Raw genomic sequence first — 19,117 nt, 5'->3', positions numbered from 1 at the left:
GGTATTCCATACAGTCATGCGTATCAGTGTCTGCACTAAATCCTCCTTCACCATCATTCTCATCCTCCACCCTTTGTGCCTGTCCAGGCACACTTGGCAAGTAAGTTGCAGGATTTAGTGCGCTGCATCTCTTACTGTTGATGTTTACAGGGGCCATCAGTGATAATTCCCACCTTGTAAACCGCGCGGATGAGACATGTCTGGTTTGGGCGGAGTTCAGTAAGGCTGATACATCATGAGGTGTATGGATGGTCAGGTTGTGTCCTAACACTACGTCTTCACTTTTACTTACTAGCAAAGCTATCGCTGCAACACTTCGCAAACATGTGGGGAGACACCACGCTACGGTGTCCAACTGTGCACTGTAGTAAGCTACCGGCCTGCTGGTATCACCATGTCTCTGGGTTAAAACTCCTGCTGCGCACCCTGCACTTTCTGTACCGTATAATTCAAAGGGCTTCCCATAATCTGGCATACCTAATGCAGGTGCCTGTGATAGGCACTGTTTGAGTCTCTCAAATGCCAGTTCGGACTCATCTGTGTGCGAGATCCGATCTGGTTTGTTCGAAGAGACCATCTCTTGCAAAGGTAAAGCCAGTATGGAGAACCCTGGGATCCAGTTTCGGCAGTACCCACATATTCCAAGGAAAGTGCGGATCTGTTGCTGGGTTTGTGGCAGAGTCATGTCGCGAATCGCCTGTATTCTATCAGCGGTGAGGTGTCTAAGTCCTTGAGTCATGTAATGTCCCAAATATTTTACCCTGGTCCGGCACAACTGCAACTTGTCCTTTGAAACCTTGTGTCCCGTTTGGGAAATATGAAACAGAAGCTGATTCGTGTCTTTCAAGGACGATTCGAGTGAGTCAGAACACAACAATAAGTCATCGACATACTGTATTAGTACTGATCCACTCTCAGGTTCAAAGGATTGTAAACAGTCATGCAAGGCCTGGGAGAAAATACTCGGGCTGTCAATGAAGCCTTGGGGAAGAGGAGTCCAGGTGTACTGTACTCCCCTGTATGTAAATGCAAAGAGGTATTGGCTGTCAGGGTGCAGAGGGACAGAAAAGAAAGCAGAACAGAGGTCAATAACAGTGAAAAATTTCGCAGTAGGGGGAATTTGCATGATGACAGCTGGATTGGGCACTACGGGGAATTGGCTCTCAACTTTCTTATTTATCCCCCTTAAATCCTGCACTAGCCTGTAACCCCTCCCCCCACTCTTTTTCACAGGGAAGATGGGACTATTGGCAGTGCTGGACGTCCTGACCAGGATGCCCTGTTGTAGCAACTGCTCTATGACGGGGTACACTCCTAATTCTACCTCTGGCTTCAGAAGATACTGAGGGATTTTTGGAGCTATACTACCATCTTTTACTTGCACTACTACTGGAGCTACATTCGCCATCAATCCATTGTCTTGTCCATCTTTGGTCCAAAGGGAACCCGGTATTTGTGAGATCATTTCCTCTACGTTTGATGGACACTTGTCTATAACAGCAGAGTGCGACATTAGCCTTTGAGGGGTGTCTAATATATCTTGCACTTCTTGAATGTAATTCTCGGGTATATCCAAGAAGACACCCTCTGGAGTACAATATATGACACACCGCATTTTACACAATAAATCTCTGCCGATCAGATTAGTGGGAGCCGATGCAGCCAGCAGAAAAGAGTGTTTGGTCTGCAGGGGCCCTATCGTAATCTCTGCCGGTCTACTCAAAGGGTAGTTTTGCACCGTTCCTGTTACTCCCATTGCCGAAATTGTTTTACCCGTGGTTTCTATACCTACAGTCGAATTTAGCACTGACCTGGCCGCCCCTGTATCTTCAAGAAAAGGTAATGGTACACCAGCTACATCAACCGTGACCTCAGGTTCACTACCAAGGCTAGCAATCAACTTCACTGGCTGCAGACTACACGTGTGGCCCAACCCCTATTGTGTGGTGAGACCCTCCCGCAGCGCATTGGCAGTTACGATATGTGGGGGAGGTAGCTGAGAATTTTCGGAGGTCTGCCCATCTCTCCTTGGTGGGTACCTCCTTGTTTCCCCTGCATGTGGCTCGTAACTTCTCCTATGTGGTCCCTGATCCCAGTTATGTGAGTAGTAGTGTGGTTTGTATTTTCTGTCTAGGGGTCTATCTTGGCTATGCGATCTACTACTCTTACAGGCTTTGGCAAAATGCCCTTCCTTCCTACAAGTGTAACATGTTCTAGGTCTGTCCAAAACAACAGGGGTCCGGGTTTTCGGCTGATGGGGTTTTGCCGTAAGGGCCTGTATACTTACCGTCATCAGTTTTTCCCCCTGTGACTCCCTGTGTTTAATGATGTTCCTATCATGCTCGATAGCGGACTCTCTCAATGCAGCCACCGAGATACCTCTCCAGTTTGGTAGAGAAGTCTGTACCCTTGTTCTGAGTGCCTTCTTCAACCCGTCCATTAATACTGAAACAGCTACCTCCCTGTGATGTACATTGTCTCTAATGTCCTCGATCCCAGTGTATCTAGCCATTTCCTGCAGTGCTCGATGGAAATATTCGGATGGCGTTTCACCTTCCTTTTGTCTTATGGAAAAGATTTTATTCCATTTGACAACAGTAGGGAAATATATTCCTAATTGCAGATTGATTTGTCGTACATTCTCCTGAGTGTACTCATCAGTGAGAGGTACTTCTGCGTCTAAGTTGCAATCAGTTATAAATTTCGCGGGGTCAATATTTGAGGGTAAACATACCCGTAGCACTGTTCGCCAATCTTTGTTTGTGGGTTCGGTGGCATTACCTAACTCTTTAATGAACCTCTGGCATGCGACTAGATCTTTTCTGGGATCGGGAAATTCTGACATAATTCACCTTAATTCTGTCCGGGACCAGGGACAATGCAAGGCAATGTTCCTGACGGAAGTTACTCCCTGAGCGTCAGTCTTCCCATTGGGGACTGCGATCACCCTGACAGGATTTAATTCAATTACATCATTTTGATTTGACTGTACAATGTGAGGTGCTATGGTTTCTGCATAATGTACGGTACCGTACTTACCTGTGGACACAACCTCACTTATCCCTCCACTAGGGGGCCTGACTTCTGCTCTTGCTGGTTGGGCCGTGCCCACCTGAGTGTCTTGTATGGTGGCTGCTAGAGAGAGTGCCGATATCGTGCTGGACTCATCCTCTTGTTCACAGTCCTGAGGAAAATTTAAAACAGGGTACAACTGGCAAGGGTTAGCGTTAGTACATTTTTCAATTACACTTCTATTCTGTACCAATGTATCATTGCCTGTAGCCATTTTCTCCCCAACAATATATGGTGGTGGTGCGGTCGCCATTGTTTTCCCGCTAGGTTTGGAACCTGCTGCGCGAGCTAATTCCCTTTGCATATCCCCCTCCTGTTGCCACAAATTTAAACAATCTGTATGTTTAATCCTTCGTTTCTTGGATTTTATCAGACAAATCCTTAACCTTAAGTTCTGTAATACCTCTGTTCAAAGCTGCCCACCCTAGGGGATGGTTCCCTATCATTGTTAGTCATACATATCCACTCATTGCATAAAACTTCTGTGTGTGAACCATATTTTTCACACATGATAAACCTTGCTGAGCCTTTTGGCCATAATTCTGCCTGAACCCTGTCTAAACGTCTCTTACTTGAGCAACTGGCTCCCATATTTGTGGGTCTCTTCTAATATCTTTAAAAAATTCCGACAAACACCAAAATACTCAATATAATTAGACGGTGGAAGTATACTTGAGCGCCTTACACTCGCTCTCGCCCGTGCAGGCCAATACAACGATACACTGTTGATAGCGGATCGCAATGTACCCAACTTAGGGCTCCTCTCAGACCTTACACCGTAATTTCTTTCGGTGGAAGTTCTGTTTGGAATATTTTCCTGAGAGAGTCAGTGAAAATTTTCTTTTCGGTATCTTTCAACTGGAATTGTTTGTAGGGTGAAAAACAGAGAAATTAGATAACTATATTTCACCCTTTCCAGTGAAGCCCACCAGGGAGATTTCCCGAAGTTATCAAAGAAAAACCCCTTTGTCTATACAATCACGTCTGCGTATGCCCTTCCACAGCGCATATGACACAATAATATCACGTTGCTCTGTGCTGAACAAACGGACATGTGATGCAATAGCACAGCCTATAAATACTAGTTATCTATATGCCCTACGATTGCTGTAGACCACCTAGCTTAGACCACCTAGACCACTAAGAGTTGTATGGGATACCACTCAGTCCACTAAGACCACCTAGTTAATAACGCAGGGTTGCGAACCCTACGCCACCGGGCCTCTACTAACCCAGTGTGTCCACTTAGACCACTTAGTTCCTAGGTTCAGTATCCACTCACTCCTGCATTCGCTCACTCAAATACACGTTATATTTCTGTACAGAAAATTAGGATTCATTCAAGTTGGCAGCTTTACCCCCAGAGGCAATTTAAAAAAAAAATATTTATACTAAATTTTGTTTTTATATTAAATTTCTTTAGAAACCGGGTCGTAGCTACTGTCCCGCCTTTAAACTAAACGAACTATTGTGTAATTTGTACTTAGCGACTGTATTTCTTACGCAATTTGCGTAAACACGCGATCGTGCGTGTCTTCTTACGCTGCGTACGCAGTCCCGTACTTTGTCCGAGACATGTGTACAAAACCGTTCGTCCGCGATTAAACAAATTCCACAACTTCTATAAATGTGAGCAATACCAACAATAATTGCTCACTTAACACAACACACAGTTTCTTTCTGTATAAACCTTTATAACTAGGCCAGGCTGCGTGTGTGTCTTATACTTACTTCCTTAACATTTATTTTAGTTTTAACTATATAGCAACAAATATCTCCGGTTTCACACAAGTTTAAATGAATCTAGCAATCTGAATGTTATGTCAACACTGTGAGAGAGTATGCAAAGAGTATGGGTGCTGTGTACGCTTTTGGCGCCCAAAAAAAATGTCACAGATTTTAAATAGCTTTTTTTCTGTTTACCTTACGAGTTCTACCAGCATCTCTACAAACCATACAGAGCAGACGCCATCTAATCAGCAATTAAGTAGGGTTTTCAGTGCATCCATCGACCAAGAAAAGGATACGTAGGATAACTTCCCACCCTTTGCTGATAGATTACGTCTGCTGTGACCTGTTAGGTAGTAAGTATGTGGAAAACCAGAGAGCCCCCAATTGATAATGTCGATTATCTTACAGGAAAGAAAGCTATACCTTATACACACTTAGAATACACTTTACCATGGAGCCGCTGCGGCCGCTAAACTATGTACACACGCTACGTACTTTATACACTGTTTGCGTACGGAGTCCCGTATCACTGTACGGACTTAGCGTACAAACGCCGCGCTGGGGGAACAAAGTACACACAGCGCACACACACCCAGAGATACACTTTAAACCTTTACAGTAATGCAATGCAATGATAAAACACTTTAAACCTTAGCAGGGCAATGAAGACATGACACCAATTGTGATTTAACCGCTGGGTTCCGACACCACAGTGGATTATTGCTGAAAGGGGGTTACAATACAAATAATACAATACAATATAACAGAGTAAATGGCTACATTCAATGGTACATACTTGAGTAGATTCGCTTGTGCTTCCCGGCCCGGTCCTCGGTCATCAAATAGATAACTTTGTGAGTCTTGTGTCTCACCAGGCCAGAAACAGGCTCTCTTTATACACTTCTTCCAAAAGCAATACAATAGATACTGTAATCCCTTTGTCCATTGGACACAGGAATGCACTTTTACAGTACAGGAGAGGTCATAGGTCGGTTTGAATAGGTAGGCGATGTCTTTCCCAACTGCTCTTGTGGGTGGTCTCCTCTGGATTCCCGCCGCATACATAATGTACAGTAAATACAGTTTATATCTATATTCTGCTTCTGCACATAACTATCCGCTGGAACATGTGATCTTCCTCAAACCAACACCGGAATGATACCCTTAAAATACCCTACAGCTGGATACCAAACACCACCTTATGACCTTGTTCTCTCCCCTCCTATTCTGTAAAGGCGAATCCCTTTGTTCTGAAACCATTTAAACTGTTGTTTATTCCATATGTGGTGCAGGGGGACTATGTGTACATTGTGCACTATTTGGATTAAATATGTAATGTGTTTTGATAGCTCTCCATGCGTTCACAAACTCTACCGTAAATACCCATACCACGCGCTGATGCGCAGGACCGCGGGATCGACCATACGCAAATTGCGGATATGTGCACGCACGGCAGAACAAGTGCACGCGCAGAGGCCACATGTGTGTGGTTTGTACGTGATGTGTGTACTGCAATATTTTTCGACTTTGACATGGTGTTGAAGATTAGGAGGGCGATAGGTGTTGTGGACGCTCAAGGGGGGGAGTGATCTGAAGGATCAGGAAGGGGCAACAGGTGATTTGAAGGATCAGGGGAGGATGAGAGGCATTGCGGCGGATCAGGGGAGGGTGAGAGGTGATGTGGGGATGCGGAGGATCAGGGGAGGGTGAGAGGTGATGTGGAGATGCAGAGGATCAGGGGAGGGTGTGAGGCAATGTGGAGATCAGGGGAGGGCGTGAGGCGATGCAGAGAAAATCAGGGGTAGGTGAAAGGCGAGATTGATCATCAGAGTAAGATGTGAGGTGATGTGAAGCCTTAGGGGATGGACGAGAGGTGATGTAGTGGATCTGGGGTGGGAGGTTGTGAAGTGATATGGAAGATCATCCTCCTAAGAGAAGCAGCTGAATGAGGAACAGGTGAGACTGGATGGAACTGGGCAGGATTAACACACATCAGTCCATCACCATTACTGACAAAATTATCTGCCTGACTGCCAGCCCTCACTGTACACTCTATTTTATCAAATTCCCTGTTATTTAGCTTTCAGTGTGTGCATATATAACACCTGATGGGCACTGCTAGTCATGCCTGATGGGTGGTGCTGGTCACACCCCTCTGACGGTGCACCTCCTAATAAAATGTGCTGCGCACACCTATGCTATAGAATATATAATTTTTCATGAAATCTCTGTGTTTGACTTACACGTCAACATATTAAAATAAAAGCAACAACCCAATGTGTGACACCAACATTAAAGTACTATTTATGTACTGTACATTTCAAAGAGCTGTAAAACTCACCAAGAAGAAAACAGCAGGTAACCAGGACAAACAAAATAGAAGCTAAGAGCATAATTCAGGACCAGGGCCGGTTCTTGGGCTTCTAGCGCCCCGGGCGGCTAATAGCGGCGTGGCTTCATACAGGGGGCATGGTCAGTTACGCCCCCTGTACAGTAGTAGCGCCGCTGAAATGATGTGCGGTGCACAATGACGTCATCGCACACCACACAGTAAAGGGAAACATCGCGCACCTCCACGAAGGGAAACTAGCTTCATAGTGGGGGGCAGCGGGACAGAGCGGGCAGCGGGGGGCACAGCAGCAGCGGATCTTGCTATGATGCAGCGCCCTCCGGATGGCTCCTGCGCCCCGGGCAAAAGTCCTGCTTACCCGTGGCAAGATCCGCTACTGTTCAGGACACAATAAGTCCAGCCCATGCAAAGGACATCTCAGCCTAGCTGTAAGCAAACCAGTGCAGCCAAAATACTGTAGGTTCTATAAGGGGAAGGATATGATAAGGTTCAATGTTTGAAGTGTGGCTACAAAAAATTCCACTCAAATGCTGGGTACACACTTGGCAATACTGCTGATGAACGATATAATCGCTTGGACTATTGTCCAGTGCCATTCATAGATAAATCGGGCATGCAGCAAGGCAGATTCAGATATCTCTTGCACATATATTATTGCATCTGCGAGTGTGTACAGGACAGAATGGCTGCAGAATCCATATGATGTCAGAAGTAGCTGGACATATTCAAATGTCTACTGCCCATTGGGTGGATGACTGCTAAGTGTGTATACACACAGGCCTGGTGCTACCCGCTCAGCAAAGGGATGCAGAGCAGGTAGGTGCATGGCTGGACAGGCACTCTCCCTGCTCTGCATCCCTGCTGCTGTGCTGCTCTGTCCCCCCTGGTGCTGCAGTCTGCTGCGCCTGTCACACTGTAATGACAGGCAGCAGTGTCGGCAGCATGAAGCCTCCTCCCTGCCCCCTGGTGACAGCGTCAGTGTTTGGCATGGATCAGGGGGCGGGGCTACACTGTGCTCAGTGGGCAGGGCTACATAGGGCTAGCTGACTTCTATAAAGGAGGATGTGCTGCTCTAGATCCGACCAGCCAGACTGTGATGGATAAGTGGAGGGAGAATGAGTGAGCAAGTATGTGTGTGTATGTGTATGTATGTATGTATGTATGTATGTATGTATGCGTGTGTGGGGGCCAGGGCAAAATGTGAATAAGCTGCACTACTGGGGGCGTTATGTGTAAGCTGCGCTTCTACTGGGTCGTTATGTGTAAACGACACTACTACTTGGGCGTTATGTGTAAACAGCGCTACTACTGGGGGTGTTATGTGTAAGCAGTGCTACTACTGGGGACATTATGTGTAAGCTGCACTTCTGTGGGTGTTATGTGTAATCTGCGCTACTACTGGAGGCGTTATGTATAAGCAGCGCTACTACTGCAGGTGTTATGCATAAGCGGCGCTACTACTGCAGGCATTATGTATATGCGGCGCTACTACTGGGGGCGTTTTGTGTAAGCTGCACTTCCGTGCGTGTTATGTATAAGCTGCGCTACTACTGGGTGCATTATGTGTAAGCGGCGCCACCAATGGGGGCGTCATATATAAGATGCACTTCTGTTGGGGTTATGTGTAAGCTGCACTACTACTGGGGGCATTATGTGTAAGCTGCACTTCTGTGGGTGTTGTGTGTAAGCTGCACTACCACTGGGGGCATTATGTGTAAGCTGCACTTCTGTGGGTGATATATGTAAGCTGCACTAATACTGGGGGTGTTATGTATAAACAGCGCCACTACTGGAGGCGTTGTGTGTGTAAGCGGCACCACTACTAGAGGCATTGTGTGTGTAAGCGGCACCACTACTGGAGGCATTATGTGTGTAAGCGACGCCACTACTGGAGGCATTATGGCGGTACTTCAGAGTTGATCGTAACAGCAAATTTATTAGCAGATGGCCAAAACCATGTGCACTGAAGGTGGGGCAGCTATAACATGTGCAGAGAGAGTCGATTTGGGTGGGTTATATTGTTTCTGTACAGGGTAAATACTGGCTGCGTTATTTTTACACTGCAATTTAAATTGAACTCTCTCTGCACATGTTATATCTGCCCCTCCTGCAGTGCACATGGGGGGTAATTCCAAGTTGATCGCAGCAGGATTTTTTTTAGCAATTGGGCAAAACCATGTGCACTGCAGGGGGGGGGGGGGGGGCATATATAACATGTGCAGAGAGAGTTAGATTTGGGTGTGGTGAGTTCAATCTGCAATCTAAATTGCAGTGTAAAAATAAAGCAGCCAGTATTTACTCTGCACAGAAACAAAATAACCCACCCAAATCTAACTCTCTCTGCAAATGTTATATCTGCCCCCCTGCAGTGCACATGGTTTTGCCCAACTGCTAAAAAATATCCTGCTGCGATCAACTTGGAATTACCCCCATGGTTTTGCCCATCTGCTAACAAAGTTACTGCTACGATCAGGTCTGAATTAGGCCCTATATGTGTAAGCGACGCCACTACTGGAGGCATTATGTGTAAGTGGTGCCACTACTGAGGACGTTATGTGTAAGTGGTGCCACTACTGAGGACGTTATGTGTAAGTGGCGCAACTACTAGGGGTGTTATGTGTGAGTGGCGTCACTACTGGGGGCGGTATGTGTAAGCAGCAGTGCTGCAAGTGGGCAGGTACGGAATACCCTTAAGAGTTTAGCTGCGGGTACGCCGTACCCACTCCGCCGGGCCGCCGCTCACAGCGTTGATGTGCGCAGCGCTCACCAGTTGCTGTGGACGGCCGGGTACCGCTGCTGCCGCTGTGCGCCTCTCCTCAGTCTGCTGGGAGCGTGATCGTGACGTCATCACGCTCCCGCGGCTAGGGCGGCAGTGGACACAGAGGGGGGCTGGCTGGGCGGCTGTGGCTGACTGAGGCTGCTTGAGCTGCGCACATTAGGAGAAGTCGGAGGCGGAGCAGGGAGCACATCAGTTGGAGGGGACGTGGAGCAGCCTGAGTGAGGTTATGTATATCTAGCACTGTGGGGGCATTGTATATCTGGCACTGTGGGGGCAATGTATATCTGGCACTGTGGGGGCAATGTATATCTGGCACTGTGGGGCAATGTGTATCTGACACTGTGGGGGCAATGTGTATCTGGCACTGTGGGGACAATGTGTATCTGGCACTGTGGGGCAATGTGTTTCTGGCACTGTGGGGCATTGTGTATCTGGCACAGTGGGGCATTGTGTATCTGGCACTGTGGGGGCATTGTATATCTGGCACTGTGGGGCAATGTATTTCTGGCACTGTGGGGGCAATGTATATCTGGCACTGTGGGGCATTGTATATCTGGCACTGTGGGGGCAATGTATATCTGGCACTGTGGGGGCAATGTATATCTGGCACTGTGGGGCATTGTATATCTGGCACTGTGGGGCAAGGTGTATCTGACACTGTGGGGGCAATGTGTATCTGGCACTGTGGGGGCAATGTATATCTGGCACTGTGGGGGCAATGTATATCTGGCACTGTGGTGGGCATTGTATATCTGGCACTGTGGGGGCAATGTATTTCTGGCACTGTGGGGCAATGTATATCTGGCACTGTCGGGCATTGTGTATCTGGCACTGTGGGGGCATTGTGTATCTGGCACTGAGGGGGCATTGTGTATCTGGCACTGTGGGGGCATTGTATATCTGGCACTGTGGGGGCAATGTATATCTGGCACTGTGGGGGCAATGTATATCTGGCACGGTGGGGGCAATGTATATCTGGCACTGTGGGGGCATTGTATATCTGGCACTGTGGGGGCAATGTATATCTGGAACAGTGGGGCATTGTGTATCTGGCACTGTGGGGGCAATGTATATCTGGCACTGTGGGGGCAATGTATATCTGGCACTGTGAGGTAACGTGCATCTGGCACAATTGGGGTCATATGTGTATCTGCCCCCCCCATATGTGTACCATGCCCCATTTTCATTGGCCACGCCCCTTGTGGCATTTGGCCACGCCCATTTTCGACGTGCACGCAGTACCTATAAGACATTTTTTCTACTTGCACCACTGGTAAGCAGCACCACTACTGGGGGCGGTTTGTGTAAGCAGCGCCATTACTAGGGGTGTTATGTGTAAGCAGTGCCACTACTGGCAGCACCACTACTGGGGGCATTATGAATAAGCTGTACTACTACTGGGAGCATTATGTGTATAAGCAGCACTACTACTTGCGGTGTAATGTGAATAAGATTATGCTGCTGTGTGACATAATTTTAAATGGGGGTACTATTGTGTGGCCACGTCCCTTCATTGTAAGATCACACCCCTTTTTTTACACGTGCTGTCCCATTGTAAAGCATGGGAGGGCGCAAGTTTATAGTTTGCAGGGGGCGTCGAACACCCTAGCACTGGCCCTGTGTGAACAAGATCATTTCGTCAACTTTGTACCCAGCCTATAGGCCCAAACACACTAGACGAGAAAGTAAACGATATCGCTCAGAAGGGCCAATCTAAGCAAGATCTTTTACAATCTCGTTTAGTGTGTACACTCAATGTCGTTAACGTTGCGCGCACCCGCGCGTCGTTATCCACCCCTTCCTCGTCTGAACATGTACAGACGTGGGAGGTCCTCGTTAACGACAGTAACTCCCTTCCCCGCTGGCATCGGCAAGTGTGTATGCATTTGCTGATGCCGGCATTGAGCCGCTGCCAATATCGGCAGCGGTTGTTTAGTGTGCATGGGCCTTAAGACTCACTATATGGGGCATATTTACTAAGGTGTGGGTTTATAGAAGTGGAGATGTTGCACATAGCAACCAATCATATTCTAGCTATTATCTTCTAGATAGAAGGTGCTAGATAGATAAGTTATGGGCAACATCGCCACTTCTATAAACCTGCACTTGTAAATGTACCCCTATGAGTCGGATTCAGTATGATATCCCAGCTGATGGGATGACGGCTGTCAGGATCCCACCAGCGGCATCCCGCCAGCCAGAAGTCACCAGCGAGTCCCGAGGATGGTGGCGTAGACCCACCACCCGAGTGGGGATAGAGGGGAGCAGTCGGTATTCCGGCCGCCGGAATTTTACTATCTGTCGGGATTCCGGCGTCGGGATCCTGAACGCCGGGATTCCGACAGCCAGTATATTAACTACATCCCTTATAAATCTAATATAAATTCAGTCACGTATACAGATATTTGAGTTCTTTCATTCCAACGCACAATTTAATAACTACTGTAGTAAAACGTGCCCTGTTGGCTGTCTGTTCTCAAAGATTTATCAAAAGGGTTACTACTGGGATATGTATGATATTTACAGTTGGCCACATAATGTATGAGATTATGTGTGAAATTAAGTGTAGTAAATAGTATATACAGGCCTTGACATATGCAGGCGGATGTTATGCCGCCCAAATTCAGCTATTGTGCGGATGCCAGCTGGCCTAAGACTTTATTTCCAAAGGGGCAATCACTTACAAGGCATGGCTTTGCCTTGTGATTGCCCCTTTAAAAAAACGTCAGAGTTCGGCCAACATCCCCCACTCAGTCGGCATTACATCCTGCCCATGATCTGCTGCATAATTATTATTATTATTTTTAGGATTCTTTATTTTGCATGGTCAAACACTGTGGTAAAACAATACAATGAAAGAGAGGGCCGACGGTCCGAAAACCATCGTACAATAGGGACCTCAATTTTAAAATGAGGAACAAGAACAAACAAAATGGAAACAATGGCAATTAAGTATCAAATGTAGGGGGGGGGAGAGGGAGGGAGAAGGGGGGACGGGAGAAAGGGGGAAGACCACAAAGTAGTCACATATCAGTAGATACTGTAAGAGCTGCCGGACTATAAAAGAAAGAAAGAAAGAAAGAAAGAAAAAAGGAGAAAGAATGAAGAAGAGGTAGTAGCTGTCGCCATGGGTCAACGGGTGGAGCTTCAGACTGGAGGAAGGGGGGTGATCTACGCTCTGCAAGGAGCCAGGGAGTCCAGACCTGCTCAAAAGCGTGATCCCGATCATGTAGATAGTACGTAATGCTCTCCATAGATGCAATATGCCAAATTTTGGCTTTAAGAGAGGAAAGCAAAGGGGAAGAAGGGTTTTACCAGTTGAGAGCAATCAGCGATTTTGCCGCAGTTGGAATATGTGTAGCTAATTTTTTGGAGAATTTATCAAGGATTGGGAGAGGGTAACATAGCAGAAAGGTCCAGGGATCTTTCAAAATGGGAGATTCCAGAAGGGAATTCAGGAGGGAGTGGACCAGGTTCCAAAAGGGAACAATGACTGGGTAGGTCCACCATATATGGAGCATAGTGCCTTTACATCCACAATTCCTCCAGCAATTTGGGGAGGAAGACGGGAAGAGTTTGCTGAGACGATCAGGAGTATAGTACCAACGATAGTAAATCTTGTATGCTGTCTCTTTAAAAGCAGTTGCAATAGAGCTCCTAGCTATCCCCAGTCTCATGTCCTCCCAGTCCTCAGTATCCGGGGGCGATCCAAGATCACGTTCCCAAGCGAGTTCATGGGATTTGGTAGAGGGAAGGGTAGAATCTAGGAGGAGAGAATAAAGTTGGGATATCAAGCCTTTGGAGAGAAGGGAGTTTTGACATATATTTTCAAAAGAGGTGAGGTCACGGAGTAAAGCGGAAGAGGGCAAGGAACTTAAAAAGTGTCGATTTGAAGGAATTGGAAGGAGTTAAGTGTATGCGAGGGGACCTTCTGTTGAAGATCAGGTAGGGACAACCATTGGCCCCGATCGGCAAAATCAACTGGGAATTTGAAGCCCAGCTGCGACCATGTACGGAACCTCGTAATCGAGAGTCCGGGAGGGATCAGAGGGTTCTGCTAAATAGGGGTCAAGGGTGAGGGAGTGGAGGTGAGATTCAACTTCAGAGAGTGAGAGTCCCAAATTTTAAGATTACATTTAATAGTGGGGAGTAGTTTGGACGTCGGGGGTCGAGAGGTGGAGGATAAGCCCTATAAGGGGGTCAGGTCAGGAAGGTTAACATAGGCTGACTCAATATCCAACCAGGAGACAGAACCAGGGGGAGCGTAAGAGGTGACAATATAAGAGAGAGATGAGAGGTCAAATCGTAGAGTTTGTTATCAGGGAGACCTCTACCGCCTGCGGCAGTCGATCTTTTCAGGGTGTTGGCGGCAATACGGGGGGGCCTGTGGTTCCAAATAAATCGGACAAGGCCTTTTTGAATGTTGTGTAGGAAGGAGGCAGGGACAGCTACAGGGAGAGTCTGAAAAAGATAGAGCCATTTGGAAATTATATTCATTTTAATCGTTATGATCCTACCCAGCCACGAAATAAACAGACCATTCCAGGACGTTAAGTCAGCCTGGGTTTTAGTGTGAAGAGGTGAAAAGTTTTCGTGAAAAAGGGAGTCATAGCGAGAGGTCAAATAAATACCCAGGGATTTGATCTTTGTGGGCTGTCATCTAAAGTTGAAGTTGGCGCGAAGGGAGTAAGCTTCCTTAGAGGGGACATGAAGTAGCATAGCCTCTGATTTGGAGTAATTGATCTTATAGCCCGAAAAAAGACTATAAGAATGGAGGACCGAGAATAAATTTGGGAGTGAGATAAGCGGCTGAGTCAGAGAAAGTAGGATGTCATCTATAAGACAGAAATTTTGGGGTTGACATGGCCCACGGGTATGCCATGTATACCCTGATGGGATCAAATTTGAGAAGCAAGCGGTTCGATAATGAGGGCAAATATTAATGGGGACAAAGGGCATCCCTGACGGGTGCCAATAGAGATGCGGACTGGGGCAGACGGGACGCCATTGACCGTAGCAGTAGGGGTGGAATATAGTGCCAGGACACCAGTGAGAAAGACACCAGACAGACCATAGGCCTCCAGGGCGGCTCTCAGGAAACCCCAGGAGATCCGGTCAAAGGCTTTTTCAGCATCTAAGGAGAGCATGATGGTAGGGGATCTCCTGGAGTTTGAGATATGGATAAGATCAATAGCACGTCTGGTGTTATCTCTCGCCTGGCGGCCCGGAACAAACCCCACTTGGTCGTAGTGAACAAGGGAAGGGAGATAAGGGTTTAAGCGGGTAGCCAAATTTTAGCAAATATTTTCAAGTCTAAGTTCATGAGGGAGATAGGCCGATAACTAGCAGGCATCGTTGCCTTCTTTAGGGATCACCACAATCCTAGCCTCTAACATCTCAGGAGGAAAAGAGTCACCATGGACAGTCTTGTTAAACAGGGAGTGAAGGTGGGGAGAGAGAAAGTCAGAAATTTTTTTATAGTACAAACCGTAAACCCATCAGGGCCAGGAGATTTGCCAGTTTTCTGCGCGAGTATAGTCTAGGCAATTTCTTCCACCGAGATCCCACTGTTGAGATGGTCCATGGCGTCCTGAGGAAGTTTGGGCAAGTTAGAAGCAGAGAGAAAGTGAGAGATCAGGTCCAAGTGGGACCAAGGAGATGAAGTAGTTGGAGGGGACGGCAGATAGTACAAGCCATCGTAGTAGGATTGGAAGGCGGCCCTAATGGCAACCGGATCATGAACTAAAAGGTTGCGGGGGTCTCTAATAGAGATAATATTTGTTTTGGCCCTAGCAGAACAGAGACGTGCCGCCAGGAGTTTGTCCGCTTTATCTCCCTTTTCATATAAAGACTGGCGAAGCCATTTAAGGCGTTTGGCCACTCGACTAGAGAGAAGGAGATCAAGTTCCGCTTTAACTTTACGGAGTTCAGACAAAATAGCCTGGTCGGAAGACGCCTTGTGCTGAAGTCCAAGGGTGTGGAGTTTGACAGAAAGTTCGGTAAACTGGGTAAGAGACTGTTTTTGGCCTTAGAGGCTAATAATATGACCCCAAAGAACTGCCTTATGTGCCAACCAGAGTGTGGATCTAGAGATATCTGGAGAGTCATTCAGGGCAAAGTAATCAGAGAGTTTGTCCCGAAGCTGGGACCGGGTTATGAAGAGGAGAGTCATTAAGATGCCATGTCATGGGGCGGGGGCGAGAGAGTAAGCCAGAGAGGTCACAGGAAATGGGGGCATGGTCCAACCAGATAAGCGGATAAATATTGGCGGAACAGAGGTTCAGAGCAAATTCGTGGCTGAGGAGGATCATGTCTATGCGGGAGGAGTTATGCGGTGAAGAATGAAAAGTGTAGTCGCGCGCAGAGGGGTCTTTTACCCTCCAGGAGTCGTAGAGGAGTTGGGATTTCATGAGACGGAGGAGAGACCTAGAGCGTAGGGAGTCTGACGAGGAGGTCGAGGGCAGAGGGGGAGAGTGATCCAAGGAGGGGTTCAGAACAGAATTAAAATACCCTGCCAGTATGAGTTCCCCTTGTCGGACTTGAGTAAGGAGAGTATCTAGTATAGCAAAGAACAGCTCCTGATGTTGGTTAGGGGCATAAACATTAGCTAAGGTACAGAGTTTATTGTTAAGTTTCCCCACCAGAACAAGAAACCGACCCTCTTTGTCAACGTGGGAGTCAAGAAGCTCAAAAGTGAGGTGACGGGCAATCAAGATCGCGACTCCCCGTGTTTTGGACGTATGATCGCATGCATAAAAGGAGTCAGGGTAAGGCTTACATTGAAGTGAAGGGTGTGAGTTATGTAGGAAGTGAGTCTCCTGGAGGAAGACCAAGTCGCCCTTATGAAGTTTGAGAGACACAAAAAGCTTTCCCCGTTTTTGGGGGCCGTTGAGCCCCTTTACATTAAAAGAAAGGACCCGAAGACCCATGGGCAAACAGCGGTAAAATGTAGGCCGGTAGTGGCAGCATAGAGAAGTAGAAAAGTAGGTAAGAAGGACTTTAAGATGTAAAACAGTGTGGTCAAAAGAAAGGGAGGAAGGGGGGGAAACTGGGAGGGAGGGAAGGGTAACTGGTCATCCGGCGGTAGAGCCAGGACCGGTGGCGCTGACAGGGGGAAGGGATACTAGGTGCCGGAGGGGCACCCAGGTCAGCTGGAGGGCTATAAGCCCCAAGGGGGCGCAGCAAGGCATCCAGGCGGAGCATCACAAAGCGCGTAGCAGCGGGAGGGGGGACAGACCCCCCCCGAAGAGCCTGAGGGAAAAAGCTAGAAGAGATAAGACAAGAACGAAGTGCAACAGGAGCGCTAATAACAAAGAGGAGTAGAAGAAGAGAGAGGGAAAACATAGAAGAGACGGAATGTCACATTGCAAGAACGGGTAACAACATACAGTAACAGCTGAAAATCGACTAAGTGTTCGAAAAGTCAGAACAAAGTAACTCTAAGGTGAGACAGCTCCCCATTCGGGAGTACGACCGGAACAGGTTGACAAATACACAAATACAAAGTATCAAATCAGGAAACTTGAAGTGAACTCAAGGAACTGGAGGCGGAGGCGGAGCCGGAGAGGTCGTAGAAGCTGGAACCTTAAACGACTCAGACCGGGGAGGCGGTTTCCGCTGTGTACGTGGAGGCAGGGGTGTAGTAGAAAAGTCCAGATCATCGGAGGAAATACCCAGTTTGGGTAGTAACGATTGGGCCTCAGACGGGTTCCTAGCCATGAGTAGCTATCCTTTGATAAAGCTAAATATTTATCGTATATAATACCCTTTATGAGGTCTAAGAACACTGTACGCTAACTACGTATGAAGTACCGTAAGGGTACGCACGTTGCGTAACGATCGCTTAGCCGTGGTCGAGACGCTCAAGCGTTACGTTCGCTCACGGCCAAGAGATCACTAGCAGGCACTCTATTGGCTGCCGAATACCGTAATGATTCGCTACAGCGATGCGACCGCTCGAGACCACGAGGAGATCACCAGCGGCGCATACGCTCACAATGTAAAACCTTTATATCTAAACCATAAACAGTGTATTATGCAGTAAACCCTTTGTGTAGTGGTAGAGTGTAAATGCAACACAGAATAACCTTATTACCTTTAAAGCTGTTCGAGCGTCACCGACGCTCTGAGAATACTTAACACTATAAGAAATACACAGATACCGTGCTCAGGGTCCAACGCCTAATATATATATATTTTGAATGATATGCTTGCAAAAGAATTAATACAAATACAAATCATACACTACAATATAACATAGACTAACTAACCAGGTAACTACACAGTAAATACAATACAATTAAGTTTAAGAGAAAAATGAGAGAAAGAGAAGAGAGAGAAAGATATGGCCCATAATAACAAGAGAGAAACAGTATGATTACGGAGAAAAACTTACGCACAAAGGAAACGATCGCATGCGCCTCTGGACATCCAGCTCCCGATTTTCAGCAATGATAACCGTTGAAGAGTGAGAGCTGGATGTGATCGGCCTTTCTATTTATGCCCCACACACAATGCAATTCAATGGTCCCTACAATCTCATTGTTCATTGGACACAGGAATTCCTCCTCGCATTATAACAAAAGGTCATAGGTTGATTCATACAGGTGGGCTGTGACTATTTCCAACAGCTCAGGTGGGAGGGAAACTGGGTTTCCCGCCGCATGGGTAATAAAGTGCAAATAAAGTAAATGTTCATAAACTTCTTATGTCCATAACTATTCGCACGAGCGATTGATCTGCTTCAAACCAACACCGGAATATTTCTAATTAAATATTCTTCCGATGGATACTAAACACCACTGTATTACTCCTGTCTGACCCTTCGTATCAAACAAAAAGGGATTTCTCTGTTCATGAACATTCTATATTAACCAAACTTTCAGAATCTATCAAAGGGACCATGATCTACAAAATACATTATATAGTGAAAATATGTAACGATTGAGTCGCACGCTACGATCACATAAACTCTACCGTAAATACGCATACCGTGCGCCTGCGGGTGCCCGCGACTGTGAGTATGCGCACGTGCGGGAGAGCGTACGCATGCGCAGCACGGACCTGTGTGAGGTGCAAATATGGTAGTGTGCATAGAGATATTTTTCTGACTTTGACACCTTGATGCCATACCAAGATGCCGAAGGGGAAACCCCAGCGGCACTTGATGTTATGTTGGGAGAGCA

Source organism: Pseudophryne corroboree, chromosome 3 (assembly GCF_028390025.1).
Source record: "Pseudophryne corroboree isolate aPseCor3 chromosome 3, aPseCor3.hap2, whole genome shotgun sequence".
NCBI classification, from domain to species: Eukaryota; Metazoa; Chordata; class Amphibia; order Anura; family Myobatrachidae; genus Pseudophryne; species Pseudophryne corroboree.
Note: the sequence above shows the minus strand (reverse complement) of the source record.